Source organism: Mesoplodon densirostris, chromosome 1, assembly GCF_025265405.1.
Source record: "Mesoplodon densirostris isolate mMesDen1 chromosome 1, mMesDen1 primary haplotype, whole genome shotgun sequence".
Lineage (NCBI taxonomy): Eukaryota > Metazoa > Chordata > Mammalia > Artiodactyla > Ziphiidae > Mesoplodon > Mesoplodon densirostris.
Genome location: NC_082661.1, coordinates 72,678,471 through 72,699,071, shown reverse-complemented (window position 1 = coordinate 72,699,071; position 20,601 = coordinate 72,678,471). Strand labels below are relative to the sequence as shown.

General features: G+C 37.4%; 1 protein-coding gene across 2 annotated transcripts in view; it reads right to left on the bottom strand.

The window, feature by feature from the left end:
• TET2 (tet methylcytosine dioxygenase 2) overlaps positions 1-20,601 on the bottom strand; it is a 139,361-nt gene that overhangs the window by 84,698 nt on the left and 34,062 nt on the right. For both annotated transcript variants that reach the window (XM_060104438.1, XM_060104447.1), the window contains exon 2: positions 5,840-5,985. The gene's annotated coding sequence lies outside the window, so the exon portion shown is untranslated. The remainder of the gene's footprint in view (positions 1-5,839; positions 5,986-20,601) is intronic.

Genomic DNA, 20,601 nt, shown 5'->3' with positions numbered 1-20,601 from the left:
GTGGTGCTTCCACTGCTTTAACAAAGTTCAGCAATAGGTATCCATCAAAGGGTAATAAGAAGGGAGTATACATGGTTATATTTGCATTTAAGAATGAGCACACTAGAGCACTTTAAATTGACCAGCAGGTCGAAAAAAGAATAAAAGAACAGAAGCAGAGGGAACAATTAGGAAATGATTAATTCATGGAGAAAGGAAATTAAGAGTGGTAAGAATGAGTAGAGGTGTGGACAAGCTGGATTTGGGGGTGTGGGTGGAAAGGAAAGTGGTAGAAGTTCCTGCCCAACAAGTTCAGTGTTCTCAATGAAGTCAGAAGCAAGCTGGCTGGAAGAATCTAAGGAAAGATGGGTGTGTACATGTGCAAGTGTGGCGGGGGGGGGGGGCGCATTCAAGATCTGGAAAAGATGGCCAAGGTTGTTTTTTGTTCGTTTATTTAATTTAGTTATTTATTTTTTTGGCTGCACTGCATGGCATGTGGGATCTTAGTTCCCTGACCAGGAATTGAACCCATGTCCCCTGCAGTGGAAGCACAGAATCTTAAGCACTGGACCGCCAGAGAAGTCCCTTGTTTTTGCTTTTTAAAGTCCCTTTAAAACCACCACTAAGGGCTTCCCTGGTGGCGCAGTGGTTGAGAGTCCGCCTGCCTATGCAGGGGACGTGGGTTCGTGCCCCGGTCCAGGAAGATCCCACATGCCGCGGAGAGGCTGGGCCCGTGAGCCATGGCTGCTGATCCTGAGCGTCCGGAGCCTGTGCTCCGCAACGGGAGAGGCCACAGCAGTGAGAGGCCCGCGTACTGCAAAACAAAAAAAACAAAAAAAAAACCAAAAAAAAACACCACTAAGATTCAAGGACTGTATGTGTTCTTGGTTGAAAATTACAAAATTGTTATACACATATACAACATTAACTATAGATCATAGATTCTCCCAGAAACCCATTACTTGTTCTCTTAATCTTTTCAACATTAAAAAAGCCAAGAGAACAAATTAATTTCACACTTTGAGGAAAAGGTTTGGTTAGAGGAACATCTGTAATGATGGGTAAACATTTCTAGTGCCTTTAGTTGCACTGCAACTTTCTTTCAGAACACAAAGTGTTTTCACCAAGACTCTTTCATTTATGCTTAAAATATCCTATGAGATCAAGAGGCAACTGATACTTCACCTTTTGATAGGGAAACTGAAACACAAGAATGGTGAAAATAACTTTCATAGGGTGCAGTCTATTTTAGCATGGCTGACTCGTTCCAAACTCAAATATGTGTCATATGTGGACAGGCACTGATGCCAAAAGTAGTAATAGTGCTATTTGTGAATTTAGGGACTGCCAAAATTCTCAGCAGAATCCCATGAGAATGTCAATAGTCTTCTATAATTCACTCTCTTGGGACATAGAGACTATGAGACCAATCTGGGCCTTATATGCATATAAGACAAGATACCACAGGTAACAAAGATTTTGCTTTCATATGGTTCAGTCATGACTTGTATTATAATGAGGCATGTATAATGGCGAGAGTAAAGAAATGTATAAAGAAAGAATTGTAGCACTGTTGTTAATAGAAAATAAAATTTTCTCTTTTAAGTATACTTCTAATAATTTAGAAAATTACATTTTATTAAAAATAAGAAAATATTTAATAACAAATAGATGGGTAGAAAAAATAATAGTTTGAAGGGTGCAGTTTGAAGAGCACTGCCTTGGATGATCTCTAGGGTCTTTTTTTGTTTAAAGTCTTATGACTCAAAGGATAAATTGATCAGGCTTGTTAGAACAATGATGATGGATTTCAGTTTATAAGACTGGCCTATAAGGAAGGGATGATTTAAGTCTTAATTTTAAAATGTAGGTGGTGATTTAAATTTGAGATGGCAAAGGCAACTTTCTTCTGAAAAATAAACAGAAAATAGGTACAATGATAGAAATAACTGTTCCATCTCAAACTACTGAAGAGACAGAAAGATGACATTTAAAATCAGGAAACATCAATAATCACTATAGGTGGGAGAATCTAAGCATATAGAACGACCCTCTTCCAGTTTTACCAATGCTTCTTTGACCCTTTCTAAACAACTTAGATCTGTTTCATGAGAGAGGGTAAAAATGTCCACATTAATTAGAAAAATGGCTACAAGACAGTGTGAATGGGCAAATCCAAAACTTCTAACTCTATTCTCCCCACGCAATCTGGCTAAATACAAATCAGTAATATTTCCTACAGATGGCATGGGGAGCGGGGGATGGGGAGCTGTCAATATGGAGATGTGGAGCTAGTCCAGGTTCTGCCAATAACTAATGACATGAACTTAGGGAAGTCATGTATCATCTCTGGGTACCCTATTTCCTATAATTTCCTATAATGCCAACACTTCATTGGTCAATTTAAAACTTGAAAACTTTGACATTTCTTCTTAATCTCCTATGTGCTATTAGCAGTTAAATCATCATTTTCTTCAAAATATATCAAATCTCTCTTCCCTTTTCTGCCTTATCTTTATTATCATAATCCATGTTCTCAACCTCACTCTGAAATTACTCCAACAACTTCCACCATCTCCCTACTCTTCTCAACTTGTCAAAATAATAATATCACTAGAGACCCGAATTTACCTTGTTACTTACCTGCTCCAGTTGTTCCTCAATATGTGTACAATAGCATGTAATAATCTTTAGACTGGCCTTAGGGTTTTATAAAAATTGACCTCACCTATTTTTCCATCTCCTTTCCTACTACTTGCCAACTCTGTACAAGATTGCCTGCCCTTGCCCTTTTCCTAGTGCACCCCCTGCCCTTAAAGCCAACATCCTTATTTTATTCCATCTCATGCTGTTTCTCCTCCACTTCTGTCACTGGGATGTCATCCCTTATTGTTTATTTGTTTTATGGCTGATGGTGTGAGGCTACATGATTATGAACTGTATAAAAATAACTTTAGAACTTTTTCTTTGGAGTTTTTTTTTTCTTTCAGCTTCATTGAGGTATAACGACAAATAAAACTAAAATATATAAGGTATACAATATGATGATTTGATATATACACTGTGAAAGAATTCCCCCCATCAAGTTAATTACTGCATCCATCACTTGACACATTTAGGGGTTTTTTTGTTTTGTTTTGTTTTTGTTTTTTGGTGAGAACATTTAGGTTGTGCTCTCTTAGCAAATTTTAATTATATAACACAGTATTATCAACTATAGTCATCATGTTATATATTACATTTTCAGACTTTATTCATCTTGTAACTGAAGGTTTGTACCCTTTTACCAACTATCCAAATTCTTCCTCTCTTTCAAGATCCAGACCACAAGCTGCCACCTTCTTTCATGAAGTCTTCTCTACCTCTTTTAGTCTAGATGGGCCTTGCCATTCTTTGAACTTCCAAAGTTCTTATCTGTATCACTCACTTGGGTACCTGGGTAAATGTTTATTGGTGATACGTGATCAAACTGTACACGATGTTCTGATTCTCTTTGAATCACTCTGAAAAAACTACTCTAGGGCTTTGTAGTATATTTCTCATCTAACTGAAATGCTCTTCCCCCGTGTAACTTTATGGTATGCGTGTATTTCCTTTTTCATGTTTTTACTTAAAAAATAATTTTAATTTCACCCTGAGGTCTTTTCTGACTACTCTATCTGCAATTTTATGCTTAGCACTTCTTGGTATTCTACATACTATGCATTTTTATTTATGTTTGTCTCCCACTCTATAAATAAGAGAGACTTTGTTTTACTCATTAATGCATCCCAGTTCCTAAAAAGTGCCTGGTGTTTGACAGGTGGTCAAGAAATACTTTTGGAATGAATTCATTATTAAAAAACTAAAAGCAAGATTAGTAACAGTGATTAATAATAATAAACAAATGCTAATATAAAATTGAGAACTTATTATGTGCTAGGCCCTGCACGCATTATCCATATAACATTACATAATTCCATTATTATTTAACTCTGACATATTTTCCTCCTTGCCAAATAAAACAAGGCTTAAAGAGGTTAAATAATGTTCCCAAGAACACACAGCTAATAGACATTATTGAAAATGAGCCCCTGGCTTATTTAGTACTGAAAATAAGTCCTAGGCTGAGCTTATCCAACTGTAAAAAAACTGAACACAAAATTAGATTCTTTTTTGGATATGAGGAAAGGACTCCTTCGGTAGTCACTTGAAATTTTTTTTTTTAATAACAGCTAATATTTTAATTTCCTGTCCTCTTTTTTGTTAGTAATTTATCTTATACTTTTCCCTAAACTTTTACTCTTCCTTACTTACTCACCCTTCACCACCAAGAAGAGAAAATCTTCTGACTAATGTTATGACTTCACTAAAGAGATAACAATTCTATTTTAAAAATGTGTCTCAGTTCTCATGTTAAGGCCAAATACAGAATGAGTAGCCACAGTCCCCACGGTGAGAGGTAAAGCAACCACTAAGGCAGGAGGGGAAAAGCAAAGAATGCTTTATTCATAATTACCTAAGATTTTCCAGCATGAGAGGGGAAAGAGGAAGTCTATTTTCAGTGACAATGATTACTCTAAAAACATTAACATGTAAGGGGAAAATTTTCATTCTGAGAGTTACTACTGTGCTGAGGTCTCTTTCCCTTACACAGTGACTTAAAATTCCCAGGGCAGAGAGGTAATCTAGGCAGATGCACTTGCCCTATGTCTTGAAAATGGCAACATCCAGGGATCATGGGAGTTTAACTGAGGACACACTGGAAAGGATTTCTCAGCACCAGGTCAGTCTCTAAGAAGTATCAAGTGGCAGACTGGATACTTATATCCTCAGGCATCTGGAGTGAGGGAAGAGATTACAGCTACACAGGCTTTTTAGAAGATTTGCTATGCTGAATGTATAAACAAGATTCAGTGAAACTAAAGCTAAATTACCTGCTAAAGAGTTATAGATGAAAAAAAAAACAACAACCTCATTCTTCCTTTTCTCTAGCTAACCTGCATTTTCCTTTCTACAATGCATCCACAATTTAAACTGGTTTACAGTACAGGCAAAGGTATACATAGTAGAATTCATTCTAGTGTTCATCTTAAATATTCTGGGGAAAAAAGATACATCAGTTCTCTACTTCTATATGTCTATATAAATGATAGTGATGTGATAAAAAAAACAAAAACAAAAAAACCCTTAAAAAACAAAGAAACCCTTTAGGTTGGGACACTCATTAGCAAAACAAATTGATCTTTATTAAGATCAACTATAAGAACATAATGAAAAAAGTCTTTCTGTCGGTACTTCTATTTTCAGAAAAATCACGTGAAAAAAATCACATAGGCTCTCCTGAGATCTGTCGTTCTAAACTTTAGTTATCTGTTAGTTCTACAAAGCCAAACTGTCATGAAACCCAGCTGCCTAGGTTCAAGAGGTACTCACTTTCAGAGCAGCAAATAACCACAAAATAGCACTTTTTTTTGGTCCTCAACAAGATTGAGACAAAGTGGCCATAGGTGATGTAAGAAGGGAGAAGAGAAATACTGTGACAAGTGGTTAGAGATAGCACCTTCCTCCATGCTTATTATTATATGTGAATGGCTCTTATCTCTCTTTTATTAAAATAGCAAACATTAAGGATCTGATGAAAATCTACCTTTTCTTCAGAGGAAACAAAAAATGTATGTATCAGTACTTAAAAGTCAGCACACAACTTTAGGGGATTCATAGACCTTAAAATCTAAGCCATGCATCCTAAGCATAGATAATAGAGGTATTTGAGAGAGTACAGAGTAACTTAGCGCTGGAGGTTGTAAGAGAGATTGACCATTAAATTGAGAATAAGCTTACACTCGCAAACAAGCACCAACTGTCCCCAGTGTCTTACCAGCAGCTCTATCCCTCACTGCGCCTCCTGGGTCATGGCCTGTTGGCTGCTGCTGAGCCCATCTCCTGCTTCCACCCGTGGTAACTCAACAGGAGCAAGGGCAAGTAGACAATCTTGAGAGGGTCTGCTGCTGAATGGTGGCCAGCCTGGAAAAGATACAGTTTGAATATTTTTAAGTTAGCAAAAAGGAATACAGCATGTACATCTGGTATGAAAGCTATTGCGTAGCATTTAAAGGTTTCAGATGCCTATAATTGGATATTTCCACTATGCCATTGGCTGTGAAAAGTACGGGGTTGGAGGATCTTTCTCAAAGCAATGAAAGTCCCAACTGCACCATAATATTTGTCTAATATTTGTAGAGCAGTTTGCAATATCCAAAGCATCTCTGCTCACATCAGTTTGTGATCACATCTTGATTGTGATAATCAATTAGGTTTGAGACCCACTGGCTTGTATTACTTCATCTGTTGAATATAATAGTTCTCAGCCTTGGTTATAGTTATCACCTTGGGTGTAAAGTTGAGGCCTCAAGCTCAGAGATTCTGATTTGTTGGCCTAAAATGAAGCCTTGCTCCCCAGGTGTTTCTAAGGTGTAGCCAGGATAAAGAATCATTAGCATAACTCCTACTTGTTGAGATGTAGCACTAACTTAACTCATAAATAGCAAATGTCTATTCCGAATATACCACATCAAGACAATGTGTTAAGTGCTGTGGAAAAGGTAAAGCATTATAACATGTGACCCTGTGTTCAGGGGCTTTAATTTACCTGGACACATACTTTCAAAAGATCACATAATGAGATAAATACTTTAAAAATATAACCAAAGTAAGCCTTCACTGGTCAAAGATGTAGTAAAAATCTTGAAATAAGAGAAAAAGTTTAATGCATGAGGAAAGACTTCTTCTGAGTTTTAAGGGCAGGATGAAATTCAGAGAAAGAGAGAGGAATAGAGAGAGAGCACTGTTTTCAAGAAAAGACACAGCTGCAAGAATATGCAAAGCAAACTGAAGGATACTAAAAAGCCCATTCTGATGGAAGGGTTACTATAAAGAGCATTAAGAGAATTTGAGAGGCAGTTTTGACCTGGAATGTAAAGAGTATTGGTAAAATGGCAAAAGAGTTGAGCCATTTTCCAAAATATCTGGAAATAGTATCTGAAATAGTACTGGAAGCTGTTGAAGGCTCATGTCCCAAGAGGTCTTAGTAAATTTACTGGGTTCTTAGTAAGTGCCAGACACCATGCTAAAGCACTACATATGTTAGCTCATTTAACACAAACAGCTGGAGAGGTAATTAATACTATCCCTATCTTACAGAGTCAGAAGTGGGGGTCACTTAATTTTCTCAGTTACATAGCTAGAAATAGTAAGCTGAGACTGGCGCATGCCATTTTTTTTTTTTAGCAACATGGCATCATAAAAGTTATGTCTTAAGATTTAGGGTTTTTAAAAATTGAGATATAATCCACATACCATAGAATTCATCATTCTGAAGCATATAATTCTGTGGGTTCAGTATATTCAAAAAGTTGTGCCATTATTGCCACTATCAAATTCCAGAACAATTTCATCACTCCTGAAATAATTCCAGTACCCATTAGGAGTCAGTCCGCATTCATCGCTCCTCTACCTAACCGACCTTCTCTCTCTAGGAATTTGCCTATTCTGGATATTTCAGATATATTAAATCATGAAAAATTTGGCTTTTTGTTTCTGATTTCTTTCACTGAGCATAATGTTCCCAAAGTTCATCTATGTCTTAGTGTGTATCAGTACTTCCTTTTTATGTCTAATATCCCCCTGTATAGATGTACCACACTCTATCTATTCATGATAAATATTTGGGTTATTTCTACCTTTTGGGTATTATAAATAATGCTACTATGAACATTCATTTACAAGTCTTTTTCCATTGTGGTATAATATATGTAACATAAAATTTACTAATTTAACCATATTTTAAATGTATAACTCTGTGGCATTAGGCACATTCACATTGTTGTGCAACCATCACCACCAACTATCTCTAGAACTTTTTCATTTTCTGAAACAAAACTCCATACCCATTAAACAACTCCCCATTCTCCCCTCTCCCAAGCCCCTGGCAAACACAATTCTACTTTTGGTCTCTATGAATTTGACATGCGAGGTACCTCATACAGAATCATATTTGTTCTTTTGTGACTGGTTTATTTCACCTAGTATAATGTCTTAAAGATTCACCCATGTTGTAACATGTGTCAGAATTTCCTTCCTTTTTAAGGAAGAATAGTATTCCATTATATGTATATACCACATTTTGGTTTTCCATTTATCTGTTGATAGACATGGGTTGCTTCCACCTTAAGGCTACTGTGAATAATGCTGCTTTGAACATGTGTGTTCATTGTTTATAAGTTTTTGTATGGACATATGTTTTCAATTCTCTAGGGAGGAAAATTCCTAGGAGTAGAATTGCAAGGTCATATGATAATTCTATGTTTAACCTTTTGGAGACTGCCAAACTGTTTTTACAAAGTCTCTGTGCATTTTACATTCCCATCAGCAACTGTGTGAGAGTTCCAATTTTTCCACACCCTCATGAACACTTGTTATTGTCTCTTTTTTTAAAGCCATCCTAGTGGGTGTGGTATAGTAGAAGATTTAGGGGTTCTCATTACATATAAGATATTGGCTTGGGACATCCCTGGTGGTCCAGCGGTAAAGAATCCACCTTACAGGAGATTGGTTCAAGATGGTGGAGTAGAAGGATGTGCGCTCACTTTCTCTTGAGAGAACACTGGAATCAGAACTAACTGCTGAACAATCATGGACAGGAAGACACTGGAACTCACCAAAAAAGATACCCTACATCCAAAGACAACGGAAAAGCCTCAATGAGATGGTAGGGGGGGGCGCAATCACAATAAAATCAAATCCCATAACCACTGAGTGGGTGAATCACAAACTGGAGAACAATTATAGCACAGAAGTCCACCCATTGGAATGAAAGTTCTGAGCCCCACGTCAGGCTTCCCAACCTGGGGGTCCAGCAACAGGAGGAGGAATTCCCAGAGAATCAGACTTTGAAACCTAGCGGGATTTGATTGCAGGACTTCGGCAGGACTGGGAGAAACAGAGATTCCACTCTTGGAAGGCACACACAATGTAGTGTGTGCATGAGGACACAGGGGGAAGGAACAGTGACCCCATGAGACTGAAAAAGGCCTACCTGCCAGTGTTAGAGGGTCTCCTGCACAGGCGGGGGCTGGCTGTGGCTCACTGTGGGGACAAGGACACTGGCAGCAGAAGTTCTGGGAAGTACTCCTTGGCATGAGCCCTCCCAGAGTCGCCATTAGCCACACCAAAGAGCCTGTAGTCTCCAGTGCTGCATTGCCTCAGGCCAAACAACCAACAGGGAGGGAACTCAGCCCCACCCATCAGCAGACAAGCAGATTAAAGTTTTACTGAGCTCTGCCCAATAGAGCAACACGCAGCTCTACCCACCACCACTCCTCCCATCAAGAAGCTTGCACAAGTCTCTTAAATAGCCTCATCCACCAGACAGCAGACAGAAGAGGAAGAACTACAATCCTGCAGCCTGTGGGATGAAAACCACATTCACAGAAGGATAGACAAAATGAAAAGACAGAGGACTATGTACCAATGAAAGAACAACATAAAACCCCAGAAAATCAATTACATCAAGTGGAGACAGGCAACCTATCAGACAAAGAATTCAGAATAATGAGAGAGAAGATGATCCAGGACCTCGGAAGAAGAATGGAGGCAAAGATTGAGAAGATGCAAGAAATGTTTAAGAAAGACCTAGAAGAATTAAAGAACAAACACCTAGAAGAATTAAAGAACAAACAAACAAACAGAGATGAACAATCCAATAACTGAAATGAAAAATACACTAGAAGGAATCAATAGCAGAATAACTGAGGCAGAAGAACAGATAAGTGACCTGGAAGACAGAATGGTGGAATTCACTGCTGCAGAACAGAATGAAGAAAAAAGAATGAAAAGAAATGAAGACAGCCTAAGAGACCTCTGGGACAACATTAAATGCACCAACATTTGCATTATAGGGGTCCCAGAAGGAGAAGAGAGAGACAAAGGACCCGAGAAAATATCTGAAGAGATTATAGTCGAAAACTTCCTCCACATGGGAAAGGAAATAGCCACCCAAGTCCAGGAGGCACAGAGAGCCCCAGGAAGGATAAACCAAAGGAGAAACATGCCAAGGCACATAGTAATCAAACTGACAAAAATTAAAGACAAAGAAAAATTATTAAAAGCAACAAGGGAAAAATGACAAATAACATACAAGGGAACTCCCATAAGGTTAACAGCTGATTTCTCAGTAGAAACTCTACAAGCCACAAGGGAGTGGCATGACATATTTAAAGGGAAGATCCTACAACCAACATTACTCTACTTGGCAAGGATCTCATTCAGGTTAAAAAAAATAATCAAAAGCTTTACAGACAAACAAAAGCTAAGAGAATTCAACACCAACAAACCAGCTTTACAACAAATGCTAAAGGAACTTCTCTAAGTGAGAAACACAAGAGAAGAAAAGGACCTACAAAAACAAACCCAAAACAATTAAGAAAATGTAATAGGAATATACATACAAATGATAACCATAAATGTGAATGGGTTAAACACTCCAACCAAAAGACACAGACTGGCTGAAATGACACAAAAAGAAGACTCATATACACTGCCTACAAGAGAACCACTTCAGACCTAGGGACATAAACAGAGTGAAAGTGAGGGGGTGGAAAAAGATATTCCATGTAAATGAAAATCAAAAGAAAGCTGGAGTAGCAATACTCATATCAGATAAAATAGACTTTAAAATAAAGAATGTTACAAGAGACAAGGAAGGACACTACACAATGATCAAGGGATTAATCCAAAAAGAAGATATGACAATTATAAATATATATATGTGCCCAACATAGGAGCACCTCAATACATAAGGCAACTGCTAACAGCTATAAAAGAGGAAATCGACAGCAACACAATAATAGTGGGGGAACTGACACTTCACTTACACCAACAGACAGATCATCCACACAGGAAATTAATAAGGAAACATGAGCTTTAAATGATACAACAGATCAGCCAGATTTAATTGATATTTATAGAACATTCCATCCAAAAACAGCAGATTACACTTTCTTCTCAAGTGCACATGGAACATTCTCCAGGATGGATCACATCTTGGGTCACAAACCAAGCCTCAGTAAATTTAAGAACACTGAAATCATATCAAGCATCTTTTCCGACCATAACGCTATGAGATTAGAAATAAATTACAGGGAAAAAAACATAAAAAACAAATACATGGAGGCTAAACAATACATTACTAAATAAGCAGGAGATCACTGAAGAAATCAAAGAGGAAATCAAAAAAATACCTAGAGACAAATGACAATGAAAACACAAAGATCCAAAACCTATGGGATGCAAAAGCAGTTTTAAGAGGGAAGTTTACAGCAGTACAATCCTACCTCAAGAAACACGAAAAATCTCAAATAAACAATCTAACCTTAAACCTAAAGGAAGTAGAGAAAGAAGAACAAAACCCAAAGTTAGTAGAGGGAAAGAAATCATAAAGATCATAAAGATCAGAGCCGAAATAAATGAAATAGAAACAAAGAAAACAATAGCAAAGATCAATAAAATTAAAAGCTGGTTCGTTGAGAAGATAAACAAAATTCATAAACCTTTAGCCAGACTCATCAAGGAAAAGAGGCAGAGGACTCAAATCAATAAAATTAGAAATGAAAAAGGAGAAGTTACAACAGACATCACAGAAATACAAAGCATCATAAGAGACTACTACAAGCAACTTTATGCCAATAAAATGGACAACCTGGAAGAAATGGACAAATTCTTAGAAAGGTATAACCTTCCAAGACTGAACCAGGAAGAAATAAATTGAAACTGTGATTAAAAATCTTCCAACAAACAAAAGTCCATGGACCAGATGGCTTCACAGGTGAATTATATCAAACATTTCGAGAAGAGCTAACACCCATACTTCTCAAACTCTTCCAAAAAATTGCAGAGGAAGGAACACTTCCAAACTCATTCCACGAGGCCACCATCACGCTGATACCAAAACCAGACAGATATACTACAAAAAAAGAAAATTACAGACCAGTATCACTGATGAATATAGATGCAAAAATCCTCAACAAAATACTAGCAAACAGAATCCAACAACCCATTAAAGGATCATATACCATGATCAAGTGGGATTTATCCCAGGGATGCAAAGATTCTTCAGTATATGCAAATCAATTAATGTGATACACCATATTAACAAACTGAAGAAAAAAACAATGTGATCATCTCAATAGATGCAGCAAAGGCTTTAGACAAAATTCAACACCCATTTATGATAGAAACTCTCCAGAAAGTGGGCATAGAGGGAACCTACCTCAACATAATAAAGGCCATATATGACAAACCTACAGCAAACATCATTCTCAATGGTGAAAAACTGAAAGCATTTCCTCTAAAATCAGGAACAAGACAAGGATGTCCACTCTCACCACTATCATTCAACATAATTTTGGAAGTCTTAGGCATGGCAATCAGAGAAGAAAAAGAAATAAAAGGAAAACAAATTGGAAAGGAAGTAAAACTGTCACTGTTTGCAGATGACATGACACTATACGTAGAACATCCTAAAGATGCTACCAGAAAACTACTAGAGCTTATCAATGAATTTGGTAAAGTAGCAGGATACAAAATTAATGCACAGAAATCTCTTGCATTCCTATACACTAACAATGAAAGATAAGAAAGAAATTAAGGAAACAATCCCATTCACCATTGCAACAAAAAGAATAAAATACCTAGGAATAAACCTACCTAAGGAGGTAAAACACCTGTACTCAGAAAACTGTAAGACACTGATGAAAGAAATCAAAGATGACATAAACAAATGGAGAGATATACCATGCTCTTGGAGTGGAAGAATCAATACTGCAAAAATGACTATACTACCCAAGGCAATCTACAGATTCAATGCAATCCCTATCAAACTACCAATGGCATTTTTTACAAAACTAGAACAAAAAATCTTAAAATTTGTATGGAGACACAAAAGACCCCAAATAGCCAAAGCAATCTTGAGGGAAAAAACAGAGCTGGAGTAACCAGACACCCTGACTTCAGACTATACTACAAAGCTACAGTAATCAAGACAGTATGGTACTGGTACAAAAACGAAATATAGATCAATGGAACCAGACAGAAAGCCCAGAGATAAACCCACACACCTATGGTCAACTAATCTATGACAAAGGAGGCAAGGATATACAATGGAGAAAAGACAGTCTTTTCAATAAGTGGTGCTGGGAAAACTGGACAGCTACATGTAAAAGAATGAAATCAGAACAGTCCCTAACACCATACACAAAAATAAACTCAAAATGGATTAAAGACCTAAATGTAAGGCCAAACATTATAAAACCCTTAGAGGAAAACATAGGAAGAACACTTTTTGACATAAATCACAGCAAGATATTTTTTGACCCACCTCCTAGAGTAATGAAAATAAAAATAAAAATGAACACATGGGACCTAATGAAACTTAAAAGCTTTTGCACAGTAAAGGAAACTATAAACAAGATGAAAAGACAACCCTCAGAATGGGAGAAAATATTTGCAAACTAATCAACGGACAAAGGATTAATCTCCAAAATATATAAACATCTCATGCAGCTCAATATTAAAACAAACAAACAACCCAATCAAAAAATGGGCGGGGCTTCCCTGGTGGCGCAGTGGTTGAGAGTCCACCTGTCGATGCAGGGGACACAGGTTTGTGCCCCGGTCCAGGAAGATCCCACATGCCGCAGAGTGGCTGGGCCCGTGAGCCATGGCCGCTGGGCCTGCGTGTCCGGAACCTGTGCTCTGCAACGGGAGAGGCCACAACAGTGAGAGGCCTGCATACCTCAAAAAAAAAAAAAAAATGGGCAGAAGACCTAAATACACATTTCTCCAAAGAAGACATATAGATAGCCAAGAGGCACATGAAAAGCTGCTCAACATCACTAATTATTAGAGAAATGTAAATCCAAACTACAATGAAGTATCACCTCACACCAGTTAGAATGGGCATCAGCAGAAAAATATACAAAAAACAAATGCTGGAGACGGTGTGGAGAAAAGGGAACCCTCTTGCACTGCTGGTGGGAATGTAAATTGATACAGCCACTATGGAGAACAGTATGGAGGTTCCTTAAAAAACTAAAAATAGAATTACCATATGACCCAGCAATCCCACTACTGGGCATATACCCAGCGAAAACCATAGTTTAAAAAGACACATGCAGCCCAATGTTCACTGCAGCACTGTTTACAATAGCCAGGTCATGGAAGCAACCTAAATGCCCGTCGACAGACGAATGGATAAAGAAGATGTGGTACGTATATACAACGGAATATTACTCAGCAATAAAAAGGAACGAAATTGGGTCATTTGTAGAAACGTGGATGTACCTAGAGACTGTCATACAGAGTGAAGTAAGAAAGAGAAAAACAAATATTGTATATTAACGCATATGTGTGGAATCTAGAAAAATGGTACAGATGAACCGGTTTGCACGGCATTAAATAGAGACACAGATGTAGAGAACAAACGTATGGACACCAAGGGGGGGAAGCGGGTGGGGGGGGTGCGTGTGTCGTGGTGGGATGAATTGGGAGATTGGGATTGACATATATAGACTAATATGTATAAAATAGATAACTAATAAGAACATGCTGTATAAAAAAATTAAAAGAGAAGATCTAAAGACTTAAAAAAAAAAAAGGAAAAGAATCTTTCTTACAATGCAACGGACGTGGGTTTGATCTCTGGTCAGGGATCTAAGATGCCACGTGTTGCGGGGTAACTAAACCCGCACCCCACAACCACTGAGCTTGAGTGCCTCAACTAGAGCCCGCACGTCGTGAACTACAGAGCCCATGCGCCACAACTAGAGAAAACCCACACACAGAACTAGAGAGAAGCCCACGCGCTGCAACAAAAGATCCTGCATGCCTCAGTGAAGATCCTGTGTGTGCAGCAACCAAGCCCTGATGCAGCCAAAAATAAATTCAATAAATAAATAATAAATCTTAAAAAAAAAAAAGATATTGGCTTGCCGCAGTTCAGATGTTAAATGATAAGTCTGAACAAGACGGTGGCAGAGGAAATGAAATAAAATGATCAAGCAAGAAATATTACTGATTGATTTATAACAAATTTAATCAGTTATACATATACATATGTTTCCATATCCCCTCCCTTTTGCATCTCCCTCCCACCCTCCCTATCCCACCCCTCCAGGCGGTCACAATTTGTTATAAAGCAAAAAAAAAAAAAAAAGAGCCATTGAGAATCATTAGCAACATTAACAGAAAATAGAACATCCTTTAAGCAGCCAACACAAACAAAAGCTCTGCTGTCCCAGATCCATTTGGTCCTAATTCAGTTATTCTCCAACTCTCTTTTTCAGCTGATTTCAAAAAATGAGCTTTCTGAGATTATGAGAATACATCTTTACAACCCTAAAGGTATAACTTTTTAGGGTTGAGACTGTCATACAGAGTGAAGTAAGTGAAGAAAGAGAAAAACAAATGGCGTATATTAACGCATATATGTGGAATCTAGAAAAATGGTACAGATGAACCGGTTTGCAGGGCAGAAATAGAGATACAGATGCAGAAAACAAACGTATGGACACCAAGGGGGGAAAGTGGCGGGGGGGTGGTGCTGGTGGGAGGAACTGGGAGACTAGGATTGACATATGTACATAATATGTATAAAATAGATAACTAATAAGAACCGGCTGTACAGCACAGGGAGCTCCACTTCTCTTTGCTATACAGCAGAAACTAACACAACATTGTAAAACAACTATACCCCAATTTAAAAAAAAACAAGAATAAAGGGATCACTTTTTCTCTAATTAAAAAAAAAAAGAAATATTACTGATTGAGAAATGGGTGGATATTAGTAACACTCTAGATGTAGGGAGAAAAAGAAAGACTCAATTATAGTAATAAAGCTTTGAGCTTGGTTGCCTGGAAGAATGATGGTGTTAATCAGAGAAAACTCTGTTAAGGAATTTGAAATGATAAAATATATTTTTGACATCATGTATTTGAGGATTCCATGCATTCCAAATAAATAATTATCAGACAGGTAAAGTTCAGGGGGTTAGGGCTGGAGACAAAAAAAAAAAAACCCTCACAAGATATTTCATTAACATCTTCATTGGAGTATAATTGCTTTTATCTTGTGATTTTAAAAAAGGTCAAAAAAGCATTGGTAAGACTAGAAGAGGGTCATTGTATATCCTTAGATTCCTAAGGCTGGGTTTAGCAACTTATGTACCAAACACTGAGGAAGAAAGGAAGCACTTGCCTTCCTGTTTTCTGTTTAAAATAGTAATATAAAACCTAAATGGTTAATGTATTCTTTACACTCAGAGTTTTATCAGAACTTGGTTGGTATGGGATTTTTATCTACACTGTGGGGCATTCAGGACAGCAGTGCCCTTGGCTCAGACTGGTGTGAGCAGGCTTAGTGCAACTGCCCTCTAAAGAAAGACACAAGATGGGGAGTCCTAGAGAAATGCGTGTCACTGCAGGCAGTTATCTGATTGGCTGGGAACCAAGCTGGCAAATTATCAAGGAGAACATGAAGTTCCAGTTTTCTATGCCCCAAAGAGCCCCCTTATAGAAAGAGGCCATCCCAACAAATAGAATGTACACCTGTAAGAGACCACAAGACTTTTGTTAGAACACAGTTCTTCAACGGCCAGCGATCTTGGCTTTGTTCAGTTTTGGAAAGTCTCCAACATGATAACATTCAGGAATCACTACAGTGATGACTCATACGCTTGGGTACCTGTTTTGAAAGAGAACGTTAATAATACTATTTAGGATGCTATGGTAAGTAGTCTCAAAGAAAATGTAAAACATTATCAGTCTGCTGATACACTGAGTTTTCCCTCTGACCTGATATACTGAGATTATAAAGGAAAAAACAAATCATTTAGAAGGCAAAACAGAATAAACATAAAGGGTAACTGCTGCCAAAGACAGAAGTTAAGGTAAGAGCCAGAAAAACAAACAAAAAAAAGCAAAAGCAAAAACAAAAACAAAAAAAGAGAGAAATTTAAGAATGAAAGCCTATGAGCACATTGAGAAGTTTTCACTCCCACACACATATCTACATTTTTAATTGAACGAAATAAACCTCACGGTTAATATCACCATCTTTCTGAGGATAATGTGGTTTGAAAACAGATTTTTCTTTTGTTTCCCTAAATTGAAGCTTATTCTGGTATTTTATCTTCATCAACTATTCACTGTTTTAAAAGGATAATATCTTTCTGCAATATTTTCTAGAATGTAGATGGAAAAATAACAGTGACAATAAAAATAGCTAAGATATATTGAATGCACTCTTAAGTCATTTAATCTTCAAAATACTTTCAATCATGTTCCTTAGCACACACTTTGTAGGTGGCAGGCCTTCAGAGCCTGTGCTCTTAACTGCCATGCTTCATGGCCTCCAACAGCGTGTAGGAGATTCAATGAAGAATACATTTCATTTTGGTGATAGGTAAATTATTCTGTATTTCAAATCCTAGTAGCAGACAGTTTCCTTGAAAAATGTAACAAAACTTTTCTTTACAAACCAGTCACTCTACCTGTAAACATGTATACATCAATGCACGCTATGTATCATGTATAGAAATCTTTTTGGGGGGTCTTAAATACATTCTCCTTTCAATAAATGGATATTTCCCTGATCAAGACATTAAATAAATACTTCCATCGTGAACAGGGCACTATGTTTATCCTGCTGGATCTAGGCCATCCTTTCCCCTTTGTGCTAATCATCTACCATCACTGCACGTCTCTTCAAAGCTTCCCAGCAATAGGTGCTTCCTTCCTGTTGTCATGCCCCCTCAGCTGCTCCCCTGCTTGATGTGATCCTCCTCCAGGTCTAAATGGGGTCAGACTGGAAGTTCACTGAATAGCAGGTTACTGGCCTCAGCAGGATATACCCACAACTCAGTTCTCCTCCCTCTTTCCTCTCCCCACCCCACCGCGCTCCAATAAGCGTGCACTCATGCTTACTCTCTCTCTCTGCAAGTAAATGATCCCGACTGTAAGGTGCCCAAAGGGAAATGCTATTTCAGAATGTCAGCTACTTGGCAGCAATGGCTGTTCTATTAATGCTTAAAAAAAAACCCAAAAAACAAAAAACAGGGACTTCCTTGGTGGCACAGTGGTTAAGAATCCACCTGCCAATGCAGGGGACACTGGTTCGAGCCCTGGTCTGGGGAGATCCCACATGCTGTGGAGCAACTAAGCCCATGTGCCACAACTACCAAGCCCGTGTGCCACAACTACTGAAGCCCACGTGCCTAGAGCCACTGCAATGAGAAGCCCACGCACTGCAATGAAGTGTAGCCCCCGCTCGCCACAACTAGAGAAAGCCCGTGCACAGCAAAGAAGACCCAACACAGCCAAAAATAAAATAAATAAATAAAATTAATTAATTAAAAAGAAAAAAGCAAAACAAAAAAAGAAAACCAAAAACACTACAGAAGTTAAAGTTCTAAGAAGAAAACTAAAGCAAATCCTCATGCATATTTACTCCCTGCTCTTCCTAACACAGAGAAAGTGGTGACCCCAAGGAAAAATTCAGTGAGCATTTACAGAACAAATTCCACTAAGATAAAAATATATACACCAAACAAGATTGTTTCTAATGAAGTCTTTATAGAACTAAAATTGCCAAACAAAGCTGAAATATTACACAGTTATAAACTGTTTGACATAGTATTTCTATTGCACAAAGAAATTAAGAACCAAACAGAAATGTAGAGGTACAGGTATAAATTCACTTGGCATTGTGTATAGATTATCAACTTATATACCTTCCAGAAACAAACAAGCAAACAAAAGTTATGAGGGAATAGATATTTTGAAAAAACAAGATGGAAATTCCACATTAGAAGAAAATATTGAGTAAAAATCAAGCAGAACAAGCATATATAATTTCTTGCATCTGAAATGCAAACATTTCTATGACACTCTGACACTTGCTAATACTTGACCTCTTTGGTCAGAAACTGGGCTACAATTAACCAATGGAGGTGTGTCCAATGTCTTAACTCTGAAAAGCCAATAAAGGATATAGTTTATCTTTTATCCACTAAAATAGGAAACAATTCTTTATAACAGAACTGCCATTCCCAATGTTTAAGCATTTTAGGGATCCCTTCCAGAAATTCTGTGTAGTGGAGGAAAGAAAAGGGGCAGAGAAGAAGAAAGGTGAAGAAAAATGTGTACACTGATTCTATGGTTCATCTGTTCCTTTTTCTCCACACAAGGAACTTTAGGTTTTGGCAATGGAATTTCTATAGTTGACTGCAGGACAATATTTCTATTAGGAGCTAGGCTTTGAGCTGAATCTCAGAAGAAACTTCTCACCCATCACTCTCATAAACCCACAAGCAAACTAAGGAAATCAGAAGGTAGAAGAGATAACCAATGCACAAATCCATCTCAGGTTCTAATTCTGCCACTAATCCTCCATAACTTCATGATCTTGAGCCAACCAATCACTTAAGGAAACTGAGGTTTGAGAAGTCTATAAAATGTTGAATTGTATTATCTCTGTTTCAAACCAGGTTTAAGGCGTTATGATTCTATGACTGAGATCTATCGTCTAGTTTGATACAGATAGAACAAATACATGTATAAAAAAAGAGGTATTACACAATGAATAAGGTATAAAAACATGAGCAAAATTACATTGGTAGGATTATCCCAATTTAAATATCCTCATATAGTATTAAAACTTTATAATGGGGACTTCCCTGCTGGCACAGTGGTTAAGACTCCAAGTTCCCAATGCAGAGAGCCCGGGTTTGATCCCTGGTCAGGGAACTAGATCCCACATGCATGCCACAACTAAGGAGCCCGAGAGCCACAACTAAGGAGCCTGCCTGCCGCAATTCAGACACAGCACAACCAAATAAATAAAATAAATTTTACAAAGAACAACTTTAAAATGAATAATCCTCAAATTGTAATAGACAACTGTAAACTCATAATCACAATGTTTACTGATCCCCTCCAAAATTATTTTACAATGTATATTCTACTCCTTTAGATTTGGTAATTTCATATTATAAACTGATGTAACAGACTTTTCAGAGTAATGAGGCTACTACTACCATGGTTCATTGAGACTGAATTGCTAATTATATCCATTTATAATAGCCATAGATTGAGGATCGATAATTTGGTAGACTGTGAAAGCTTTATTAAAAAAAAAAAACTGCTTCAAATCTATAACCTTAACCCAGATATTTAAAAAATGAGTTCATTTTCTTTACATTTTAGGAAAAGTATTCGGTGTATATTAACCCCACCTTCCCATTTCTTTAAGACAGATGGGAAGTAAAAGAACAAATTTTTAATCATTAATTATTATATAAATTATTCATAGCCCAAAGAATATCTTCATGCACGGATGCTATTAGTCATATGAGCAAAGGCTTAATGCCATTACGTTAATAACATTAATACAAACACCAAAGGATCAGTGAGAAAATTTCTAATGCTTGATGAGACAGCAAACTGTATAAAATGAAATTTTATACTATATTATAAAACTGCCAACATTTGCTATATCACTGTTTTTAAAAAGCAACACTACTTCACTTA